Here is an 11651-nt window from a genome sequence, read left to right as displayed (position 1 = left end):
GGGGGGGGGGGGGGGCGGCCTGGCCGGGAGCACCACACTGTGCTGTGGCACAGCCAGGATAGGCCACGAGCACTGTGCCTCTGTGGGAGGGTGGGTGGCAACAGCACTGGGGGGACCTTAGGGGCTATGGCTAATTCAAAATTCATCTTAGTCCCCCCTGCCCCAATAGTCACCCCTCCCAGCACCACCCGCCCGCAGAGGCGCAGTGCATCTTCGTGGCCACATGGGACACAGCCGCAGTAGCTCCCTACAGGTAAGTCTAACAGAGGCTGAGCAGGGAGCTAGATGGAGCCACTTGCAGCTCACAGCGGGGGGGAACGTGGGGAGGGGTGCCCCAGAGTGACTGCAGGTGGGGGAGGGAGGAGGTCCTGTGAGGGGAAAGTGTCTTGGTGTGCACATACGTCTGTGTGTCTTGTGTTCATGGTAGGCAGGCTGTGTTTGTGTGTGTGTCCATCTGCAGAGACCGAGTAAGTAGAGTGCATACCCATCTGTGGGTGTGCCTGTGTGTATGGTCAGTTGTAGCAGGGGAAGTGGTAGCAGGGAAAAGAGGTGGACATGTGCCCCTCCAACCCCAGCCCAGTGGGATCCACCCAGCCTCCCTCTGCCAGCACCAGGAGGGGAAGGGGTCTCTCTCCCCACCCTGCCCCTACAGCCCAGCTCCTACTGGGGAACGGGGCCTCTAATTGTGTTTGCCCAGGGCCCCAGTACACCTTAATCTGCCTCTGCCTCCCGGAGGCCCCCACCATCCTGGAAAGGCCCAGGCGGCCCCAGGAAGAGCCTGGGCAGTGGGAGGGGCTTATGTGTACAAAAAAATTGCTGATGGTACTTAAGACTGTATCATTTTTAATTGGTTGTACGCAATCTGTCAGTTTGGGAACCGTTGAACTAGAGTTTCATATACTTCTTTAGTTGCTTAAACCAAGCTATCTGGCAAGCTGGACTCCACTCATCCACCATTCTGGCCAGCCTCTCCATCCCAAGCAGGAGCAGTTTAAATCTATATGACCTTTAGGCATGACAGGGCAGGAAGAATGGTCCCCATATGCTATTTTGCAGGAAAGGAAGCAGAGAGAGGGCTCATAGATTCCCAGGGGTAGGAAAATCCTCTCTCTCAACACTCAACTAAGGGCAGGGATAGAGACTCAAAGCGCTCAGGAGGTAGAATGCCCAGATCTCACCATATATGGGTGGCCGAAAGAGGGCACAGGCCTTCCTTCAGGATGCATAAGCCCACCCCTGGACCAAGGTACACACAAGGTTGGGGATAATATAGGGGTGTCAGGCCCTTGATTCCCCTGCCATTTTATTCCATGTCCCAACCCACTTCGCCAGCCCCCATCAGCTTCCTGACATGGGACTCCCAATTGCTCACAACCTTTTCTCACCATCCATCCCCATTTATCCCCCCTCATAAATGCACCACCTTACCCAGCAATCCCTGCTCCTTTTCTTGGTATATGCTCCTAATCCCTTTCCCTTCCTATGCATCATTTATTTTCTTCTTGAAAATAGCTTGAATGCTTTCCACAGTACTGACTGGATTCATATTATATTTCCCCATATTAAAAATCCCAGAGCAGGATTGCATCTTAGCAAAATGCCAAAACTTCATTTGCAGATTTCTGCCAAGCGAGGTTTCAAACTCACAGCTGGGAATGTAGGTCAGGTTCACCAGCCATGGGATGGCCCTTATGCCATGCAGGTCTCCTGAAAGCAGGCTGCTGAAATCTCAGTTGGTTAGTCTTCTAACATGTGCACATTACAATCAATTTGGCACATAAGCATTTAGCACAGACCAATTTAGACAGCTTAACTTTTTTCTTTATAACAATTCATATTACTACCTCAGAGGCTAATGTATTAGCTGGGTTAAACATAGAGTGACTAACATCAGTCAGATAACAAATCAGAGCCATGGGCTGGGGCCCAAGTACAAGCAAAAAGTTGTAAGATTAACTTGCAGATTGTTGGTGGTAATATGTTTTCTGGTTCCGTGCCGAAAAAAGAAACCTAAGCATAAGTCAGAAATACAGGGGTGTGTGTCTGTGTGTGTGTGTGGGGGATGGGGATGTGGATGGAAAAATCACATGCACTGGAACATGTAGCATGTATCTTTATCTTTAGCATATGCAGTGTCTTGTAATACACAAGAGCATGATCATTCTTAAACATGTTTAAACAATTTAGAGCTGATTGAGAAATATAAGCAGCCTGAGAAGTACAGTAGCAGCCTGATGGCCTCCACATATTTATACAGAAATGAACATGGTTTTGGCTTGCAAATCAAGGCTTGGCTTATACTTCACTTTACCAAAAAAAGGACAGTCTCTAATTACTTCTCTTCTTTGCCCTGATGACTTAGAATTGTTGCACATGCTCTTTTTAGGATGTTAACTAATATGAACGGAGATCTGAACCACCTCATTAACAACAGGGCTGTTTTAATTAATTGGTCTAGTATTTCACCTTATTCTTATCAAGGAGCTTTTACAGGTTTCCCTGTCTGTCCCATGCTGAAATGTTACTGACCCTGCTGTAAGGGAACAAAACCATGAGACAGATTTGTAGTTCAGATTATTATTCAAATCAAGTGTAGCATGCTGAACTGGTTCTGTATGTTAATCTTTAAGAACAAAGGGACATTTCCTACCCCCAAGTTCTTTCAATACAAGGAAACACATTATACTTCATTAACACCTATCAGAGCAACCCATCAGAACATAGTGCTTTAGAAACACTAAATATCCGTGTAAAATAACAGTATTGTTTCCATTTTACAAGGGAAGAACCTGGGCTGGGATCTTGAATAAGATCACTAGCAAATGAGTGTCAGAGCTAGGAGTAGAATACCACCACACCACAGACTCTCTGCCTCATGTTTTAAAGAGACTCTTAATTCAAGCATTTCTTGTAATTTGATATTACAAATCTACACCCCTTCAGTGTTTTAAAAGAAGTATTCACACAGCTAAAGTTCCTGAGTGCATTTAGTAATGACTGTGGCAAGGAACGTGCTGTGCCCTGCTGGGCTTCCTGACACTCAAAAAACTGAACAGTGACACTCACAAATATTTAGGCTCATATATGGGTGCTCTGGGGGAAGGAAACTTACTATCCTGTACTCCTGTCCCTCTCATCAGGCCTAATCCTGTTCTCCTTATGCATCTTGAACTCTCAGAGTTGACAAAGAACACAGAATTACCCTCACCATTTTAGAAAAATAAGGTTACACTTTTCCATCTCAATTATTTTTATTGGCCATAATGAAGAGGAAACTAAATTTATTTTTGATAACTATTCACTATCTGCTAATATTTTTACCCGCAAGTAAGAGTGAAAGGTATGTAAGCAATACATCTTTCTAAATACAGTAAAATCCCTGTTATCTGGCATTGTACTATCCAGAAGACTCGACTAACCGGAATTTCCGGCCAGACTTGGGGGGGGGGGGATTTCAAGTGGTGGCTGCCGCCGCCACCTACCACCCAGTGAGGGGCTCTGTGTGCGGCCACCACTAGCCCCCACACCCTGCTCCATGTTCCCGGTGGTGAGAAGCAGGGGAGAGCCAGGGCTGTGCTCCACATGGCTCCACCAGCCCCACAGAACTCAGTCTGGCAGCAGGAGGTGGGGGGAGAGCCAGATCTGCTTGGAACATAGCCCTGGATCTGTGTCCAGCCCTGCCAAGTGGCTCTCCCCTGCCTTGCACCACCAGGCTCAGCTCCGTGGGGCTGCAGAGCCTCCCGCTGCCAGGTTGTGCTCACCAGGGTTGCGCTCCAAGCGACTCCACCACTGGCTCTCCCACCATGGAGCTGAGCTCCATGAGGCTGGCAGAGCCACTTGGAGCGCAGTCCTGGTGAGCACAGCCCAGTGGCTGGAGGCTCACAGCCCCAGGGAGTTGAGCCTGGCAGTGGGAAGCAGGGGAGAGCCACTGGCCAGGGCTGCACTCAGATCCAGGGCTGCGCTCCAAGCAGCTCCAACAGCCCATGAAGCTGAGCCTGGTTGCGGGAGGTGGGGGAGAGCCACTGGCCAGGGCTGAGCTCTGAGCAGCTGCACCACTGGTGCTCCGCCACCTCCCGTCACCAGGCTCAGCTCCATGGGGCTGCAGAACCTCCAGCTGCCAGGCTGTGCCTGTCAGGGCTGCACTCCGACTGGCTCTGCCAGCCCCATGGAGCTCAGCCCAGTGGCAGGAGAGCCAGTGGTGGAGCAGCTTGGAGCGTAGCCCTAGCCAGTGGATTGCCCCTGCCACCTGCCACCAGACTCAGCTTCGTGGGGCTGCGGAACCTCCTGATGCCAGGCTGTGCTTACCACGGCTGTGCTCTGAGCGGTTCCACCACTGGCTCTCCTGCTGCCGGCCTGAGCTCCATAGGGCTGGTGGAGCCACTCAGAGTACAGCCTAGTGGCAGGAGACAGGGAGAGCCAGGGCTGAGCTCCAAGAGGCTCTGCCAGCCCTGTGGAACTCAACCTGCCCTCCCAGTGCTGCCAAACTTTTCCTGGGGCTGTGGGCCCCCAGATCTGCATGTGGGATGACAGGAGTCTGCCACTGCTGCCTGGGGCCAGCAGCAGCACCAGCCTTCCCGGCACTGGGTACAGGCTGAACCCAGCTTTAGTCCCAGGCAGCAGAAGAAGCCTCCTGTCATCCTGAGCACAGATCTGGGGGCCAGCACCCCCAGGAGGAGTCCAGCACAGCCCCACAGCCCTTCTGGGGGTGTGGGCCCCCATATCTGAGCATGGAATAACAGGAAGCTGCCGCTGCTGCATAGAACCAGTGCCAGCACCAGTCTTCCTGGCACTGGGTGCAGGCTGCAGGCTGTGCCCAGCGCCAGTCTCAGGCAGCAGTGGCAGCCTCCTGTCATCCTGAGTGCAGATCCAGGGGCCTGCACCCTCGGGAGGAGTCTGGCACAGCCCCACAGCCCACCCGGGGATGTGGGTGCCCAGATCTGCACACAGGATGACAGGAGGCTGCCACTGCCAGCAAGTAACATGAGTTTTGCTTTTAACAGTTTGAGGTGCAATTTTCCAAAAACCCCTGCACCTATCGCCTTGAAACTTAGCAGGCTTCACGCCCTCAGAAGGGGCTACCATCCCTGCAATTTCCATCTGAATCAGGCAATAAATGACAATGGTATAGGCATTTTCATGATTCCCCATTACAGCCTATGGTGAAACGTCAAAAATGTGTCGAAACAGCAAAACAGATTCGACGAAATGAAACAAAATGAAACACTGTCCCTTCGAAACAACAAAACAGAATTCAAAACGAAATGGTGCTGTTTCGCACAGCCCTACTGCATATGTTCACAGGGTGTTTCAATGTCATCCAGTGATGAATCAGAGATAAATCATATAAATGTAATAAATTACACTGCATTTTCATTCCAATTTTTGTTAGCCTGTATGACGAGTAAGCACGCTACTACTAAACAGTATTTTGTGATGTATATTTTCAAAGCACAGCCCCAACACAAACCACTGAATGTCCACAGAAGCATACAGAAGTAGATACATATGGTTATTCCTATTTAACTGGAAAAGGGAAAAAAGATAATTATGATTTTCTCCTCGTTATGCAGTGACAGCAGATATTCAAACTTGGGTCTTGATTCTTTGGCCTCCCTGGGGAGGGAGAGGGGGGTGGCGATTCCCACTGCTCCCCACACTGTGTGGAGGGCTCTGCCATGAGGCCCCAGAAGCCCCAACAGCCACTGCAGCAGCCGGTGACTGCAGGGGTTTTTTTTGGTTTTGTTTTTTTTTTAAGGTACCAGGGCACTGGGGCCAGGCAGGGCAGCCATTGATGGGCTGGGAGAGCAGGCAGGGGTAGGGGGACACTCAGGGGGTTGGGGGAACATGCAGGCGATGGGGCCTGGTGGGGGTCCCCCCATGGTCCCTGCTCCCCTCCTTCAGCATCCCCCCCTTACTTACCAGCACAGAGTCCAGGTCCAACTCCCTGTGGTGGCAAGTGGGGACTGCCCAAATCACCAAATCTTTTCCAAATTGATTCAGAGGCCTTGGATCAATTTGGACCTTTTTACTGGTCTCCTGATTCGATCTGGATTTTGAGATTAGGCTGCTGAATCTCCTCCAAATCAAATCAGCAATTGAAGCTTTGCACAGCCCTATTCTCAAGCTAGCAGAGCACCATTATTTCACCCAAATTCTTTAGTATCCTATTTGCTTTCTGACAGATAAGCCCCAAAAAGACTTTCAGTGGTACCACAGGAAAACTGGAATATGTTTCTCCCGCAGAACAAATGCCATTCTTTGTTGCCTTAATGGGAACAGAGAGGATGTAACACATAGGCATGAAAACAAAGTCGGTGTTGCAATCACTAGCTGTTAAGTACATCACAACTATTTTATGAATAAGCAGTCAGAAAAATAGATATGAGAAAACTATATTCTCTGATGGACAACACAAATTTTAGACAGATTTTTATACAAATTAGACTAGAGTGTTGACTTGAAATAATGTGAGGCACCACGGGGAGCATACAAACTATAATATCAAGAACAAACTATAATATCAATATCATCATAAACTAAAACTTCCAAGTCCATCACGCTCTGGCTCTTCTTTCTCAAAACATAGCTTTCCTCTCAGTAAATACATCTCTTTTTTAAACCAATAGCTTTTTCATTTACCATAACAGCCCTTCTCTCCCTTCGGTCCTCCTTGGTCCCATTATCCTTTATTTGCTTATCCCCTCTAATGGCAACATTATTTCAGAGTTCAACACAGATCAGTTATGTCAGCTGTAAGTCAACAGGCAGTACATGTTACATGCTAGAGAAAAGGGATTCAAATACTGGACAAAATTTCCTTTTTTTAACAAGGATGTCCCTCAGCGATCATGAAATCCTGGAAAATGGTTATATAATGTTCTTAAAGATCTTGGCTTGACAAGTATGGTTGTTGGGAAGAAAATGGAATGCTAACAGTGTATAGTCATAAAGATGCACAATGCTCAACCATCATCCCTTTTAACTGGCCCTGTGCCTCTGGGGCTTTTGCTGTGTTTAGGGGTCAAAGAAAGACACTCCCACATCCTTATTCCCACAGCAAAACTAGGATTTTACCAGAAAAATTAATCAGCACCATTTAAACATATTTTTGCTCTCTGCTTTAAAGCCCCTTTGACTAGGAAGTTAATTCAGACGAATCTGTTGTGCCTGCTTCTCAGGTAGCCCTGTCCCACCTCCCTAATGACACAGCACTATGGAAACAGAGGCAGTTTAATTCTACAGATGTTTTTGTGGACACTATCTCCTGCAAACACACTACATGGGGGTTTTCTGATGAAGCTTGAAAACAGCAAATGACTAACAACATCTTAGAAACTGTTTCTTAAATACAATTTGTATGAAAACCTTACTTTAAACAGTGACAGCACACACAGGGAGATTTCCCTCCCAAACACTGTTACCCTGTTTATTCTCCTGTACAACTATATTTTCAGGTAATAATAAAAATGAAAACCACAGAAATAAAATTGCTGACACTCTACCAAGACCTTTTGATTTATTGTTTTCTCCAGTGTTGCCAGGCAGATGGGTTAATAATAAGTAATAATCCCATTTGAAGGCGTGTATCAATTTTATAAATATTTAGTAAAGAGAAGAATGGCATATATAAATGACATACTTGCATAATTATGAGACAATGAAAACAGCATATACATCAGGAATAATTTCATCCTTTTTGATCTTTCATTGCAAAAGATTACAACTATAATTGTCATAAGACAGGAAGGAATCCACACACCATTTCTTGAAAAAAACAAAACAAAACAAAAAAACCCAGAAAAAAAGTCCCACAATGTAAAAGATGTTTTAATTCTCTTCTTAAATTTCAGCATGTGGACAGATAGTGCCCACTTTTATTACTCATACTAAGCTCACCTACATTCATACACTTTTCCTAATGCACATTAAATTTAGTACCTCCAATATGAGATACTAAATAAATGTGCATTAGTAGCGCAAGTGCACACTTTTTAGGTGATGATTAATGTGCAGTAGCTTATTCTCCTGCACATTAATGTATTACCACTTTTTATGTGCCATTTTAACGTACAGTAGAATAGGCTACTGCACATTGAAGTATGTCTGTAAACATGCCTGCTGAGTCCAAACTAGTTACTTACAGATGTATTCTTATTAATGACAAGCAGGTCCCTACATACCTTTAAACATCTGTCCCAGAGCCCAATATTCCCCATATGTTTATCACGTGATACTTACACACATAATGCTTACTTTTAATCTCTTTTCAATGTAAAGACCAGCTCACATCTTTCATTTGAGTGGCTAAGGTTAGGCCAAAATCCATACAGGCATGTATAAAGATGGCCTGATTTTCAGAGATGCTATGCTAGCCACAATTCTGAAAACAAGGCACTTACTCAGGTACAGGACTAAGGATTTAGGGCTGTAGCAAAAATGTAAAATCTGGCTTTGCTTTTTATTTTTGATTTATCCACATATGCCTTTCTATTCCACAAAGAATCAGTCACATCTTTTATAATGTTCTGTTTTTTCTAAGGTTATTTTGTTTTTTATTTCCTCACTTGAATGAGTACAGTATTACTTCTCTGCTGTGCAAGATTGGAAATCTATTCATTTTTGTATATATGGCACATCCTTGCTAGCTAAAGTCAAATACATCTGAAAATACTTCTCTAATACAGAATGCCCCAATTCCCATAAATTCTAGCCTATAATTTTAAGAACTGTTTTATTCTTTGATCTCATGTTGATCAAACTGCATGGTAGATAATTTTGTCCTGTATTTGCTACTTTTATTTTTGCTAAAAAGATAAAGATATAAAGTTCTGTTGACTTCTGAAGGACTAAGCTTTTTCCTTTTGAAAAATATTATACCTATAGGATAACAACCCAGGACAAAATGTATTTAGTGTTTCTACTATTTGGGGTAGCACTAGATTCTGCAACCAATGGGCATTTATACATGTGCTCTGGGAGTTGAACAAGCTTTAGTTAAAGTGCCCCCGCCACCACTTTTCAGCATGGAAATGCTGATACATGTGATGCAGGACTCTGCTGGAGTGCAATATTACCGATGCATTGTAACTACAGCACGTCTAGAGCAGTCTCAATGCGCATGTATAGGTGCCCGATACCTCTAAATTTTGGGGGATTATTCAGAAGATAGGTGTTGACTGATGTGCACAGAAATCACCCTATACATGACTGCCACTCCAGTTGCTATCTCTTTTTATGTAGTGGGTAAATGTAGCTTTACTGAGACAGGCTGCACTGCACTTCTTTACTGTGTTTGTCTATCTTCAATATTCATACAGCAAAGATTTGATCCAAAGCCCACCCTAGCAAGTGGAAGAATTCCTATTAATTTCAGCAGGCTTTGGATTAGGTCCTATCTCAAGATGAAAAAAAAACCTGGGCAATATTTTCTGTTTTATATTAACAGTTCTTTAGAGCTGGTAGACTGTCTCCACTTCCACAGGGAAATTGTTGCTACATACTCCTTTGCTGGTCATCCTAATTGATCAACTGTAGAAATGCACTTCATGCCAATAAAAACCTCTGGGTCTGATTATTGTTTTAAACCAGTTTTACAGAATGTGAGACCATTTATTAGGCAGTTAGTCCTGATATACACTGGTGAAAGGAAGAGGAAATATATTATCCAGCATAGTCAAGAACCTACAGGTAAAGATTAGGCAAGAGACTTCATTTAGGTACGTCTTTAATTCCTGTTTTGTTCAAGTCAGTCTAACTACTTATTTGGCTGCAATGATTACATTAGCTTGCATGCTTAAAACCTTAACAAGACTGTATTAGCTGAATCAGCATTCCCAATCTCAAGAGGCTGCTCTTCAGTTATGCATCCAAAGGAAAAACTTACTGCATGGATTATGCAGCACTAAAAAGGCTAATGCTTCAGATATTCATGCTCATAGACTTGCCTTAGTGCCTTGGGGAAACCCTATCTTCCAACAAAGAATATAAATCAGGGGTGAGCAAAATGTGGCCCGGGGGCCAGATGTGGCCCGCCAGGCCATTCTATCTGGCCCACAGGGCCCCTAAAACATTTAGAAAATTAATATTTATCTGCCCCTGGGTGCCTATCGTGCAGCCCTCGATGGCTTGCCAAAACTCAGTAAGCTGCCCTCTGCCCAAAATAATTGCCCACCCCGATATAAATCAATACATTTGACTGTATTGCCAAAGCTGATATACAGTAAATACTGGGTCTAGTTTGTTCTAGGTATATTTTTTAAGTGAATTTAACCGCTTCTGTGTGTGCATTCATATACCTATACAGTCACTTTGTTTAAAAGAGCCCTGAAAAATAGTAAGGCTGAAATTGTCTTTGACCCATTTTTCAGATTTTAAGGGGTTTCTGTTTGTTGGCAACTTACTCTAAGAAGTTGCTGCTTGCTACTATCAAATTGTAAAGTCAAGAAAGGGATTTGATAGAATGTTACTGATGCACGGAAACTCCTGAAATTTTAGCACAAACTCAGCTAAACTACTGCTTTTTCCTTAACACACTAGTCACTCTAAGGCCTACTTGAATACTACTTCCTAACTACTCTGGCCTTGCCTACACCCCATAGTTGTGGCAGCAAAACTATGCATTCACACTTAGAGCTCCTTTGTGGTAGCAGAATCTATTCTTTCTGTCAGCAGAGAAATAACAGCTTTGTGAGCAAAGGCTTCTGCCACCAGCCAGCAGCCAATACAAGGTCTGAGTAGATGCATCAAACCTTCTACCAGTGGCCACAGCAATGGTGTCTAATGGTGCACTGAGCAACCTGCTAACACTGTTACTATTGTGATGCCAGCATGAGCTGTGCAGAGCTGTTAGAAGTTGCTTATGTGGTCTGGTGGGCTGTTGTCTGTCTGCACAAATACTGTGTAGAGAACCCTTCAAAGTGGTTTACTGATCTCAGATTTGACCTTCACTGTTTCTTCTTTCTTTGACCTCTTAGCATCTGCATAAATTGGGGGTAGCTACAGAATGAAGGAAAAGTATGTTGAATAGATAGCTGGAGTGGAGGATGCTCAGACAACATGTGGCTTCCAAAGATGAATGGAGCCTTTTAGATCCTAGACTGGAGACTGTGGATCACAAAGCACACCCATTGATCAGAAAGCTGGGGGTTGATGGTCCCAGTCTGGGGAGTATGGGGTAGAAGGGCTTGGGAATACAAAGAAAATAAGAGGACAGGGGACTTAAACTATGGACACAGTTGTGTCTGGAGACAGAGAAGCATCAGGAATGGGGATGATCTGAAGAGATAAGGAGGAAATGAGGATGTCTCATATATGTCTGGTGTCAGGGTGTAACTCCTTGTAGCTTACCTATTTGTTACAATACAACCCAGCTTTCTGTACTCAATGTCTTCTGCCCCAGTGTGAGCCATCCAGCTACACAGCTATCTATATCCACCAAGTAGATTCTGAACTGCTGATAATCAAGGATCCTGGTTTTCTCTGATTTAAAAAAATCCCCAATTTTCAGTTAAAAAAAAAGTAACCCCAAATCCACATTTTTCCATGATTTAAATGAAACACCACGACTAGATATAGTGATGTTTCATTTTAATCACAGAAAAATGTGGATTTGGGGTTACTTATTTTTAACTGAAAATTTGGGGGGGGGGGGG

The 11651-nt window shown here is 44.8% G+C and overlaps 1 protein-coding gene and 1 long non-coding RNA gene across 2 annotated transcripts in view; one reads left to right on the top strand and one right to left on the bottom strand.

Annotated features, from left to right (window-relative positions):
• RNF13 (ring finger protein 13) overlaps positions 1-11651 on the bottom strand; it is a 155563-nt gene that overhangs the window by 4822 nt on the left and 139090 nt on the right. The window lies entirely within an intron of this gene.
• LOC109287876 overlaps positions 738-11651 on the top strand; it is a 16251-nt gene continuing 5337 nt past the window's right edge. The window contains exon 1 of the long non-coding RNA XR_002094994.1: positions 738-890. This is a non-coding gene — a long non-coding RNA (uncharacterized LOC109287876). The remainder of the gene's footprint in view (positions 891-11651) is intronic.

Source organism: Gavialis gangeticus, unplaced genomic scaffold (assembly GCF_001723915.1).
Source record: "Gavialis gangeticus isolate Ggan-Ray unplaced genomic scaffold, GavGan_comp1, whole genome shotgun sequence".
NCBI classification, from domain to species: Eukaryota; Metazoa; Chordata; order Crocodylia; family Gavialidae; genus Gavialis; species Gavialis gangeticus.
The sequence above is the reverse complement of the archived record's forward strand: the minus strand, read 5'-3'. Positions and strand labels throughout refer to the sequence as shown.